This window comes from Equus przewalskii, chromosome 18 (assembly GCF_037783145.1).
Source record: "Equus przewalskii isolate Varuska chromosome 18, EquPr2, whole genome shotgun sequence".
NCBI lineage: Eukaryota > Metazoa > Chordata > Mammalia > Perissodactyla > Equidae > Equus > Equus przewalskii.
In genome coordinates this window covers 59,232,145-59,246,189 of record NC_091848.1, presented here as the reverse complement: position 1 = coordinate 59,246,189, position 14,045 = coordinate 59,232,145, and the positions used below count along the sequence as shown (strand labels likewise).

General features: G+C 35.6%; 1 protein-coding gene across 11 annotated transcripts in view; it reads left to right on the top strand.

Annotated features, from left to right (window-relative positions):
- The window catches only part of EPHA6 (EPH receptor A6), a 779,380-nt gene that overhangs the window by 361,881 nt on the left and 403,454 nt on the right, over positions 1–14,045 (top strand). The gene's annotated exons all lie outside the window — the stretch shown is intronic.

The following is a 14,045-nucleotide window of genomic DNA, read 5'->3' as shown; positions in this document are numbered from 1 at the left end:
TCTATGTTGTAAAAACCTTGCAGCTAACATGCTTAACCACGATCCACTCTGAAAAAAAACAGCAAAAAGTATCCAGCAATGTGCCCAAATTCTGTTGTTTAGGTGCAGTTTGTAAAAAGTAGTTAAACTGTCTTCTTAAAATATCTACTTGCTTTCAGTTAAATGTTCCCTTTATCACACTATAGATTTTTACTGCAATGTAGTTAGGCACGAATACTCGTATCATTTTTATAAGTATATATTTTCTTTAATTCCCCGATAACATAATTTATTGTAGAGCATGATACAGAAAAACCTTCAGAGATTTTAAAAACTCCCTTTGAGAAGCATTCATAAATTATGTGGATACACAAGTGATTGTCTTATAGCAGGAAGTATTGTTGTATGTGAACACATAGAGGTGAGACAAATTTATACAGATAAAACTATTCTTATACACTGCATTTGTTTACGAGGTCTGCTATGACAGACACCACAGACTGGGTGGCTTAAACAATAAAAGTTTATTTTCTCACAGTTCTGGAGGCTGGAAGTCCAAGATTAGGATGTCAGCAGGGTTGGTCTCATTCTGAAGCCTCTCTCCTTGGCTTGTAGATAGCCATTTTTGCGCTTTGTCTTCACATGGTCTTTTTTCTGTGCATGACTGTCCTAATCTCTTCTTGGAAGGGTACCATGGCATTGGGTTAAAGCCCACCTGCATGACCTCATTCTACTGAATCACCTCTTTAAAGGCCCTGTCTCCAAATACAGTCACGTTCTGAGGTACTGAGTTAGGACTTCAACATATGAATTTTGAGGAGATGCAGTTCAGCCTGTACCATACATTAAGGCAGTATACGGTGACATTTAAAATATAAGTGTGTCGAAAGTCTTGGAATACTACTCAGCAATAACAAGGAGCAAACTGTTGATACACACAACTTGAATGGCTTTTCCAGTCAGCATAGTGCCCTTAAATTTCAGTCTCCAAAGGATGCATGCTCTATGATTCGCTTATAGAACATTCTTAAAATAACCTAATTATAGATATGGAGAATAGATTAGCGGTGGCCAGAGTAGGGATTAGGGAGAGAAGGATGTGGCTATGAAGGAGGAGCAGGAGGGAGCCTTGTGGTGATAATACAATTATCCCTCTTGATTGTGGTGGCAGTTACACGAAGCTACATATGTGATAAATTGCATAGAGGTACACACACACACGAGCCTTGTGGATTTTACCAATGTTAGTTTCCTGGTTTTGATACTGTACTACAGTTATGCAAGTAGTTACCACTGGATGAGGCTCAGGAAAGGGTGTGTGGGACCTCACTATACATTATTTTTCAAAATTTTGGGAATTTGGAATAATTATTCCAAAACAAAGGTTTTAAAAAATTGCTGAACCTGTAAAACGTGCAGAAAGTTTAATATTCTACTGAAAACGTAGTTGAAATGAATGTGACCATTTTATTCAAAATATTACATATAAGTTCACTTTGCAGATAATCTTCAGAAATGCATCTAATAAATAAAGGAAAGCCAGATAGTACTGTACAATCACCATCTTTATATTTCTTTGCAGCTTTCCCTTTCATTTAGCAGGTAGCTCCACATCACAGAATTTGCTTTATAGTTGTTCAAAATGGAATTCCTGTCTCCTCTTTTTTTTTTCTTCCTTCCCATAGTGTCAACAAAATCTTGTCAAATATATCTTCAGGATCTTCTGCTCCTCTCTGCATTAGCAGATTATTTCTAAGGCTTTTTTGCTGCCACCTGATAAAAAATTACAATCCAGGGGCTGGCCCAGTGGCACAGAGGTTAAGTTCTTACGTTCTGCTTCGGCGGCCCTGGGTTTACCATTTTGATCCTGGGTGGGGACCTACACACCATGTGTCAAGCCATGCTCTGGCAGGTGTCCCACATATAAAGTAGAGGAAGATGAGCACAGATGTTAGCTCAGGGCCAGTCTTCCTCAGCAAAAAGAGGAGGATTGGTGGCAGATGTTAGCTCAGGACTAATCTTCCTAAAATAAATAAGAAAATAAATAAAAATGTAAAAAATACAATCCAGGGCCAACCTGGTGTAGTCGTTAAGTTCGTGTGCTCCACTTTGGAGGCCTGGGGTTCACTGGTTCGGATCCCAGGCATGGATCTGTGCACCGCTCATCAAGCCATGCTGTGATGGCATCCCATATACAAAATAGAGCAATATGGACACACATTTTAGCTCAGGGCAAACTTCCTCACAAAAAACAAACAAAACAATCCAGTACAATCATTCTTACCTATAGGGTATAAACAATTGTTTGGTGTTTGGTGATAAAGACAATATATCACTTTAAATAAAATAGATATGCAAATATGTTTACATAATTTCATATAATACAGCAGCCTTTCATTCTAGGATTAGAATAGAGTTCATTTAATTTAGTTTTCTGCTTATCAGAAGGATAGATTGTGAATTGTTTTTCACTTTTAAAATGAAGGAATTCATGAAAAGTGTATTGCTATAAGGACAGAAGATATATTAAGCACAAAATCAAATATAGTGTCCATATATTGAGATTATACTTTCTGAAATAATAATATTTTTTTTTTTTGAGGAAGATTAGCCCTGAGCTAACTACTGCCAATCCTCCTCTTTTTGCTGAGGAAGACTGGCCCTGAGCTAGCATCCATACCCATCTTCCTCTACTTTATACGTGGGACGCCTACCACAGCATGGCTTTTGCCAAGCGGTGCCATGTCCGCACCTGGGATCCAAACCTGCGAACCCTGGGCCGCAGAGAATCCGAACATGGGAACTTAAACGTTGTGCCACCAGGCCAGCCCCTGAAGAGTAATATTATTAAGCAATCTTCCCCAATTTATCTTTGTTTAAGAATATTATAAAACAATTATTGTTACTTTAATTCAACTTTGTTTTAGATATAAATAGTGATAAATCAAAATATATTTAAATTTTATTTGAAAAGTACATAAAGGCCTAAACTGAACTAAAATATTGCCACATATATACATAATAAAATGTTATGAGCAGCCTGACACTTTATGAGCCACTGTCTCCACGTCATAATTTTGAGAGTCACCAAGAAGGTCCTCTTCCTTGTGCCTGAAATTCTCATGTTAGAAAATCACATCTTTAAAAATGCAAATACTCCAGACAAGGGTAACATTATGAAATAATTCAATATGTGGAGGTATCAGTTACTCTTCATATCAGAAAGGGTCAGATCATAGTATTGGGTAAAAAAGGATCTTATACAAACTAGAGTGTCCCAGAACCAAACTTCAGCTGTCATCATTGTGTGGCAGCCTTCAGAAGATAACAGTTTACTGTTGCAAGTAGAGGAAGAGATTTCCCTTCATTCCACTTGGGTATCTTTGGAAATTCTCTTTGAAGCAACTTGAGAGGCACTGTACAGAATTATCTGATAACACATTATAATTTTCTTGGACTGAGGGGACCACAGTAGATTATTTGACTCATTATCTGTAGGTTACATATCATTGTTTTTATACTAAAATGGAAAAATGATATGTGCTATTCATAAATCTTTAATTTATTCAACATTTACACAATGGTGAGTGAGCCCTTATGAACCTTATACTCTGGTGGGGAGGCAGATAATAAACAAAGCATTTGACAAATATGTCATTAGTACTGTGATAAGTCCCACCCAGAGGAAGCCCAGGGTGCTAAGCACATATATTCCTCAGATCTGGAGGATGAGGTCTGGTCTTCCTCAGGAATTGGCATTTAAATTAAGCTCTTTTCTGAGAGATGAATAGAACGTGACCAAGCAAAATGAGGCTTAGAGAAAGGTAAGAATTCTGAGCAGAAGGAACTAAGCAAAGGTTAAGCAATTGAGGGATTAGCTGCTGCTGACTAACGTACCAAGAGCATCTAAGAGACTGATATATTGCAGAGGTACAGCAGGATTTGAGGAAGGAAATAAAGGTTTAACCTAAAATTTGGAGAAATGAGTGCGTATCTGCAAAGCAACCAAGACAACTTAGGGAGTCAGCCATTTATCAGAAGATGCTGATGCGTTATCAGGGTCACAAGTAAGGAAAAAAGAAAATCAGCAGAATAATAATATTGTACATGGGGTGACAGTTGAATGAGTAAGGAAATAAAATATTAAAGACCAAAAACTATAGACAATTATATTAATTGTGTTTTTACTACTCTGTACAAAAAGTGTGGAAATGAGGATAAAGAGGAAGTTAGCATTGAATTGCTTTTTCTTTAATGTAGTCGACTATATGTATATGTCTTTTCTCATATTCAAGAAATATTAAAGAAACCACATTAAACAACCCTGACTTAATTGTTTGCTCTCTGTTTACAATTAAACAAAAGTTAAAGAAAATTTTTTTTCCAAATCACTTAGAACCTCTTAGCTGTAGTTAAGAGAAACATTCCTTGATGATTCTGATTCTAGTTGGATAAATAAGATTATAGGTTTAAGACTATGACTCTCATAATTAGGAATCTTTGCAATAAACCTTAATTAACTGACTTCTATAATCCCTAAGAGCTATATTTGCAGCCTTCTATTTTCACAGTTTATTTAAATAGTCTTTAAAGGTGTCTCATTTGGAGAGCAAAACTAGAAAGGCAACACCTAGAACATATTTGATTTTAATCCTCAGTGCATGATAGAAAAACTAAGTGTGTAGTTCAGTAAAAGTAATTATTCAGGTCACAGACAGTAGAGGAAAATGTTAATCATGGATAGTCGACCTGAAACAAATTGTGTTTGCAGGTATCCTGACATGTGCAAAAGCCTTTAGGGACCGTGTTCAAAGTGAAAGACGTGCCAAATTACAAACCAATTCTTCTGATATCTGCTAACGGGTCTTTAAAGCCGATATTGTCAGGAGCTGGTTGTCCAATTCGTTGGCTTCTTAAGATATACATTCAGCATGCCTGTCTCTGCCATTGGGTGACTGTTCTGTATAGGTCTCGCCTTAGGCTCACACTGTGATTGCAGATTTCATATATTTGCTCAGGCAACAATAATTAATTGAACTGACACTGAAAATAGATTTAAATCAAAGGAAATCTCCATGTATTTATAAACTTGATTTCCAGTTCACTGCGTTGTGGAAATGCAGTCTATTTCAAATGCCAACCTTTCATACATTGCTGGCGTAGGTAATTAGGGACATCGTGAACATTCTTTTGCCTTTACATCTATATTTTAATGTGTTTTATGTCTGGATATTGCTCACAGTCCTGACTGTATTTTCAAAATTCTTGATAGCAAATATTCTTTTTGCTAAAATTCTGTGCAAGTCTGTTCAAAGTAAAAAAAAAAAATCAGTATAAAAGTTTTAAATGCTTACTAAAAATACACTGAATACAAGCCAGTGGCGTAAGTTAAAAAAAAAGGCAATAACTGTAACTTAAAGTGAGAGATGCTGTACTATTTATATCTTTATATTTCTTAAACATAAGAAAATTGCGTATTGAAAAGCTACAGACCTTATATTGAAGGATAAAATTTTCCTACCTCCTCAAGAAATGTGTTTCTCTTCTGAAAAGTGCACTGAATATTTTATTTATGGAAAATAATTGAAATGTCAGTCTAGTTAATCATAACTAAATAACTTATATGGTCCAGGGGCCGGCCCCGTGGCCGAGTGGTTAAGTTCACGCGCTCTGCTTCAGCGGCCCAGGGTTTCGCCGGTTTGGATACTGGGCACGGACATGGCACCGCTCATCAAGCCATGCTGAGGCAACATCCCACATGCCAGAAGTAGAAGGACCCACAACTAAAAATACACAACTATGTACCAAGGGACTTTGGGAGAAAAAGGAAAAAGTAAAATCTTTTAAAAAATAAAAAAATAAATAACTTTATGGTCCAGCCAAATATTAAATTATAATGACATCTAGATGATTGTAAACTTTATTTTTACAACTGAGATACATCATATTACTTCCAAGTCTCATGTCTTTTTGTGGCATGCATCTTTGAGTAAGTGAATGATACAGAAAAGGCCCTTAGCACTTAGCAATTAATTCACTGCGTTTGGTCAGTGGCTTAGCTCTCAGTCAGCAAGTGCAGAAATTGAACTGCTCCCAGTTATGTACAATAGTACACACTTCTGTCTCACTGGATCATAATCATATTTTTTAATATTTTGATTTCCTGACGAATATGTAAGCTTCTTGAGAGCAAAGATGTTGTGTTATTAGACTAAAAATATCCTCAACCTACATTGTCTGTAACTTAGTAAATCTCTTTTGGCTGCATTAACAGGAATTGGAGATGATTTGATGATCTTTTATTCATTAATCTATCCAATTATTAATCAAAAATATTTATTGAATGTTTACTACCTGCCAAGAACTGTTCTGTGTGCCAGAGATGTATCAAATAAAGGAGAAAAACAAACAAGAAAACAGTTATCACTGTCCCTGTCTTTATGGATCTTATCTTTCAGTATCAGCAGTGTAGTGATGATGCGTCCCACGAAGGAGAGCTGAGCCCAGTAAGAGATTTGCAAGTAATGGGGTTGGGGCATCCTGCAGAGGGAGCACAAAACTACCTTTCTTGATAACATGACACTTGAGCAGATCATGAGCTGAAGAGAAAACCTTGTGAATATAGAGACTTCCAAGCAGTGGGAATAAAAAGGGCAAAGCCTTAAATTTAAGTAGGAATTTGTCTAGAAAGTAATAAGAAAATATTGTTGCATATACATTCTTTAGCATATACTAAATTTCATGCTCACTAAATCTTCTGGTGCTATATTTAACAGAATTTTCAACAATAGCAATCATGGTTTTTCTTGGTGATCACACATTGCTAGAGAAATGTGTTTAATCCTAAACTTGATTTTAAGCAGGTGGATTTTAGAGTCATCGTCTCTGAGGAATTCTGATTTGCACATTTTGCAGGAAAGATGACTAAGTATTTTCTTTAGTCTAAAATAATAAGATCTTATTGCTATTATGATGCCCCCTACTACTACATTAACAATTTTAATGGCATTTGTCCCTACAAATTGAAAAGTAGTGGTAGAGGTTGTATAGTAAAATATTTTAAATCCTGTAAAAATAACCTGGTTAGCAGTGAGGATAAGTGCTTATGATATGCTTATGAATAGTTTGCATAATCTGTATCCATCAGAGGATATAAGTCTCTACTTTATGTTTAGGCGTACGTCCAGAAAATTGTCTGCCCATTTTCAGTGCAGTTCTTTGTTTTGAAAATGGAAGCTAATTTAGTTTCACTAACTAACTTCTATCTGCAGAACAAATTGATTTGGATAACTGATTCATATGCAGTCACTATTAAACATTAGGGTTTTATTTTCTAATATTTTCTAAAAACCTTTTTCATTTTAAAGTGAATATTAATAAGCTCTGTAAAAACATGAATGTATAAGAATTAAACTAAAATATTTTCAAGGTTGATAGATTATTCTGATCATTATTTAAAATGTGAAATGGCTTCCTACTTAATAAATACTCTTCACTGTAAAAATTGAAAAGTAATTACTGACCTTTTAATCAGACTGAAATTCCATATAGCATCTTTAGATTAAATATCCTTTCTTTTCTTCCATGTATTCCTCAGCACTTTTCTTTTTGGTTTGGATTCTAAAAGAGTCAGTTCCAGCTACATAATTTGTGATGCCCAGTGAAAAATGAAACTTCAGGACCTTTTGTTCAAAAATCAGGGGGAAAGGGCCCTTAAAGGTACTAAAATATAAAGCTTTTTCCTTCTGCAATTTCTCTCTCTCAACTTGTCATGATGCTTTTTAATTGTCATTTAATGTCCTTCTAAGTAAGAAAAAGTAAAATTTCAAATTATTAGCACAAACTTTACCATTCATCTTTATGTTGCTCAACACCACTTTTAAATGCAAATATAGGAGCATTTAACTGCTAGGGCAATCATCAAAATCGCACAATTCTTTTCCTGTAGTCCCCACCTGCTCCCACCCCCGCCACATCCCCAGTTCTCAGGGTGTCTCCAGTAGAGCAGAACAGAAAAATACAACCCAAAATCAGAAAGGTTGGAAGGAGGAAGAGAGGGTGTCCCTAGCCTTGAGATGTCCCAGAGAGCACTCCTCTTCAGGGGGATACTTGCAGGGAGAATGAAGACACCCCCAGGTTCCTGGGGCCTTCCCAACACAACAGTGGACAGGAGAACCCCAAGGTCTTTAAACCTCCTCCCAGAAACTGTTAGCTACCTGGGTGGGGTGGGAGAGAAATTTGTCCCAGACTAAGACATGGCTTCTCCCAGGGCTAGCGGACCCAAACTAGACCCTTCCTGTGTACATGTCCAGACCCCCACTGGAGACAGAGGACAACCCAAGAATGCGGTCCTCCCTGCTCAGAGGTCAACACAGTCTCTTAACCCAGGTGGAGGGTGGCAGCAATCAAGAGGGGGGCAGGGTTTGGAAGACTGCATGGCAGACAGTAGGGGAGTGTGCCTGGGAAAACACATCCCTGGAGATGGGGACACGTGGCCAGAGGCAGGACCTGGCTGTGGGGACACGTGGCCAGAGGCAGGACCTGGCTGTGGGGAGGTGGCCAGAGGCAGGACCTGGCTGTGGGAAGGTGGCCAGAGGCAGGACCTGGATGAGGGGAGGTGGCCAGAGGCAGGACCTGGCTGTGGGGAGGTGGCCAGAGGCACCTGGATGAGGGGAGGTGGCCAGAGGCAGGACCTGGCTGTGGGGAGGTGGCCAGAGGCAGAACCTGTATGTGGGCACCTGATCAGAAGCTGGACCTTGCCCAGAGCTGGGGCTTCAGGTTTCCAACACATCCTCCATTGTCCCATCAGACATCACTTAGAAAATATGAGTTAAAGATAAAATTGTTAGGAATTTCAGGATGGCATTAGCTGAGCATCAAACCCTAAGCAGTGTCGGCAGCTGTGCAACTGCTTAAGTCACACCCTCGTGAGGCTGGTCCTGGAAACATTTTACAAAGTAGTGATGCATTGTTTTTCCCATTTACCTCTATGTGTTAGTCAGCAGACAAACACAGTCAGTGACTATGCTGTGCCAAGTACTGTGCTGTGTGCCGTGTAGTGAAAAAAGATGCATGTGTTTGTGTTTGAGATGTGGTGTCTACTGTGGAGCAGTCAACAGTCAGTCTTTCATTCTCTATGATTTGGAAGAGAGAGCTTGCCTGAGTAAAAAAGACTAAATTAAATATATGATATCTGATTCAATATACATTTTCAAGAACTGAGTGCCTGAAATATGACTTAATACACAAGTCCACAAAATATATATAAAGTAATAAATGATGAAATAGTGAAATGACAGGCAGTGAATGTTGACATTTCACTTATCTGTTTTTATGAAAGAGAGCCGAGTTTTTTGGCCACACATTTATTCTGTTATTCTGAGCAAAGCTTTTACTAAAGAAAGATTAAAAACAAAAACAAAAAAAAATTGAAAAGTAATTCCATAATTTGCCTAATGGTATTCTAATTATTTTAACATTCGAATGGGCCTAAGGGTGGATTTCATAGCTATGGACCCCTGTGCCCTGCTCTGTATTGTTCTGCTAGGTCACTTGCAAGGTGTACCCTAGGAGTTTTTCCTCAGAATATAATTGACATGACTCATTGAATTATTTATATTCCTCCTTTTAAATTGGTACCCAGCTTACATATTTCTTAATTAAACTTTCATTAAAGCAAGTAAATAATATTCTAAGGAAGATAAATATATCTATAATATGTGGCTATAAATGTACTTTTCTTTCCATTTCATTTAGTATTTTAAAAACTTACTTTACTCTTCTGCTGAATCACCAACTGTCTAACATATGTATTCCCTTTTACTTTGTAAGGCTCACGTAAATTGATGTCCTCTCTTTTTGACTTCCTTTTTCAGCGCTTTTTCGTATAAATAGTGAATGATTGACTGTTTTCTATCTATGAGTTTAGATTATGTTTTGGTAAGTTTATTTGATAATTATGTCCTATCTCATAATTTTATATTTTTAAAGTTTTTAAATTAATTTTCATAAAATTAAATGTGTTGGTCAATTGTTGATATGAATTGCACATTCAGATTCCTAGAAATTGGGAATAGGTTCCCCATTATATTTTTATGAGAATAAATGTTTAATGTGCAGAACAGTTTTGAATATTTAAAATGTTCAACTGCTGTTTTTATTTAGCCATTTTACAAAACATGAGATACTTGTAATAAGAGAAAAATTAAACTCTATTTGAAATGCTGCTTAATTACATATTTAAATTTAAACTATAACTGACATGCAAAATTATTTCCTAAAATAAACTATTTTCCAACATTTGAATTTTATTAACCTAGTTGCTGCCACCTCATGTTAGTTTTATAATTTTATCGTAAGGTGATGATTTTCACGTGCCTTAAAGAGTCTCAGGAGAATGTAACTTCAGCTCCAAGCCATCAGGCAGGAGGCACATATAAATGTCATAAGTAACGTTATATAAGTAAATATGTTTATATTACAAATAAATGGGGTTTTTTAATCACATTTCAAATGTCTCTCAAAAAAATTTCCATTCCTCTTGTAGCATTTAACAGGCTCTTTTAGGGTGGCCTTCCACGTATTTTGCCTAAAATCTTCCTTCTGCCTGTTAGCCTATTTAAGACGAAATATGAAGATACATCGTGCTCAGGAGTTGAAAGGTCTGCTCTCCGCTTCGTCGCTCCATGTGGGCAGGGAGAACCTCAGCAGGACTTTCCAGTTAGGTTATCCCTGCTTACTTCATTTAACGCTGACTAGTGTGTCATCGCCAGCCCAACTTCTGCCCCTGTTCTCCAGTTCTGTGTTTCTGGTCTTGTGGAGAAGTGTTATGCATTAATGGTTATAAACTTAAAGGAGCCACAGGAGGAGTGACGTATTAGACTGAGGATTCTTCAAGAGGTGCCTCTTGGGTGCATTGTCAGGGTAATCTGAGCGCCTCTCAGTCGTTCTCTGAAGTGACTGCCGTGGCGGTGTTACACTCCGGAGGAGACTCCTCTCCAAAAGGAGAATGAGAGCCAGAGTCAAGAAGGCTGCTCAAAGTCCCAATGCTTCCACCATGTGCTTCTGTTGTCACCAGGTCACATGGTGTCTCCAAGGAACATTTGAGCAAAGGAAAAACCAGAAACCTACTCTAAATAGTGTGCACTTAACTCATGATGACCAAACAGTGCATTTAAATTCACTCTTATAGCGGAGACTCTTAACTTTTGCAACTCAGATCCTTAAAACAGGAAAGTGTTCTGTAAAAATTATCCAGTTTTTAAAAATTCGTTTTTGTGGAATCCACAAAATGAAATTCCATGTTAAAATATTTCAGGGTGCCTGAGGATTCTTTGATATCACTAAGCTGAATCTAATGCACTCATACTAAAAATATGTAACACATTTTGAATATTCAAATAATAAGCATTTTAAATATAGCATAAATTAAAATAGATCAATTACTTGTTCATGTCAAATTTAATCAAAATATAATGGGAAAAAGTCTTAGAGGTTTATATTCAAATCTCTTTAAACAATAGTGCCTTAAATTATTGATCTAATAAAACTATAAGAATAGTTTCTTATAAATGCCATGCCATATAATTTTATAATTTGAAAAATAAATATTAGATGTAGCTAACTTATGAAAAAATAACTCATTTGTTAGAAATAAAATTTTAGAAATAAATTGTTAATATAATATGTAATTTTTATCTCAATTTTCTCAATAAAAAGTATCCATAATAATAGATGAAATGCAAAAAGTCACCAAATTGCATTAGCTTTCTGACTGGTCTTTTATTATGATACATCCTTGGTCCATCTTCTTCACTCATGAAGAATCAGATAAAGTTTTAATGATTTTTCAAGACAGAAATCATCGTTCTTGCACTATGATCTAGAACTGAATATGTTTCTCTAGACAGTTTTCTACAATGTTCCCACTTTTTTCATTTCTCTTATTAATTTTAATTTCATTTTCTACTTTCATAATTTTTCCCCCTGTGGTGGCTCTCAGTCTCAGAGGAGGGAATGAAGTCATATACCTGCCTTCATGTGACTTTTAAACCCAGTGTGCTTTTCGGTCGTCAGCAGCACCATAAACAGAAGATGGAAGAGTTACCCTTTCTTTGACATAAATTTAGCTAAATGGACTTAATTTTGTAGGGAAACTATAATTTTAGAATCAAAAGATGCTAAAATCACTGTTGCCTATTCTTTAGATAGCTAAGAAGAGTTAATATATTTGGGATTTAAAACAACCAAGCAAAAACTCAATTCTTCGCTGTCTAAACTTAACACATAAACATGGCAAACAGGTGGTATTGCTGTACTGGATTTTGCATAAAAAGCCTTTTCTTTATTTTCAAATTCTTACTTTTCAAGAACTAATCATTTTTTTCATGATTCCATTTCTTCACTGAAATTTTGCTTAATTTTAATTATAAAAGTTGTCTTAGAAAGTATACAGCAGGTTTCCATTATATTTTCCAAAAATTCCGTGTATTGTGTTTGTATATTGAAAATGTCATCTATTGCTAGGACAATGAAGGTGTTCAATAAATGCAAAATATATCCCTGCTCCATTTGGATATGGCGTTTTTAATGGATTTTTGCCCAAGAATATCCTCTTAAAACATGAAGAGTATATTTAATCAAAAAGTCAATGATCAATCAATTTAATCAAAATTCAATAGTGAGTAATTAGCTCACATTTCAGGAATTAATTTGTTTTTCTAAGGAGATGAAAAGAACAGTTTCTGATCAAAGGAACAAAAGAGAGAGCCTTGAAAAAAATTCTTAATCTACAAAAAGATTTAATATAGGATAAAGAATACATCTGAAATCAATGGGGAAAGTATATATCACTGAGTAAAATGTGTTGGATTTAATATAGGATAAAGAATACATCTGAAATCAATGGGGAAAGTATATATCACTGAGTAAAATGTGTTGAGGGAAATTTATTATTTAAATATTTAAAGTTAATGCTTAACTAAGAAAATACCCTCAAACAAGTTCTAAATGATTAAACAGATAAATGTTAAACATAAAATCTTTGAAAAAGTAAATACAGGTAAGTATATGAGTAAGTAGTGAATGGAGAACAACACAAAAAATTAATTACAAAGCAAAAGACTGGTAAATTTTATACATCAAAGTCGTTATAAAAAAATGAAAATAAATGATGAGCTGGGTAAAATATCTGTGATAAATAGACTGTGGTAAAAATGGGCAAAGGACAAGAGCTGTCAATTCTCAGAAGAAATGTAATTGCCTAATATGCATTAATAAAAGACTCCACTCTTGCTAAAAATCAAAGAAATGAAAATTAAGACAGTGATAGGTAATTTTCTTATAATTAAATTGGAATTGTTCTTTGTATTTTGTGAAGTTTTCTTTGGTAAATGATAATGCTTATGTGTGCCTAGGGTGTGATTTTGTCAAAACTGTCATACCACTACAGGAGTAACTACAAAATTATATGGCAGTGGTTTCTAGCACCTTAAAATTATTATCCTCTTTAAATCCACTACTAAATATTAGTATCTAGGAAAGATAAGACATGTAGACAAACTATATATGTGGACTAACAAGCATTATGTATAATAAGAAAATGTATAAATATCCTAAATGAACAAGAATAAATAAGTAAAATGTATTATCTCTATAAGACAGAATGTTAAATTTATTGAAGAAAACAACGCTAGCAATATTGTGAGTGTCACAGGATTGGAAGCACTATATACATCATCACCCAATCATGTCAGCCATTGCTGTACACGTATAGTCATAAGAAAATGAATGGCAAAATTGTCTAATGTGGGCACTTTGTGTGTGTGGGATTACAGTTGATCATTTCTCTTAAGTGATTTGTAAAGTCCTTCATGATCTGGCCCTGATTATACTTTTATGGCTCCTTATATTTACCCTGTCACAGTACTTACCATGCTCTGCATTTCAATTACATGTCAATTTTTTCTATTGGATTGTCAACAAACGTTTTATATCCCCAAGGCCTAACAGAGGACCTTTCACATAAAATCTGTGCATTAAATATTTACTAAATAAATTAGCAAATT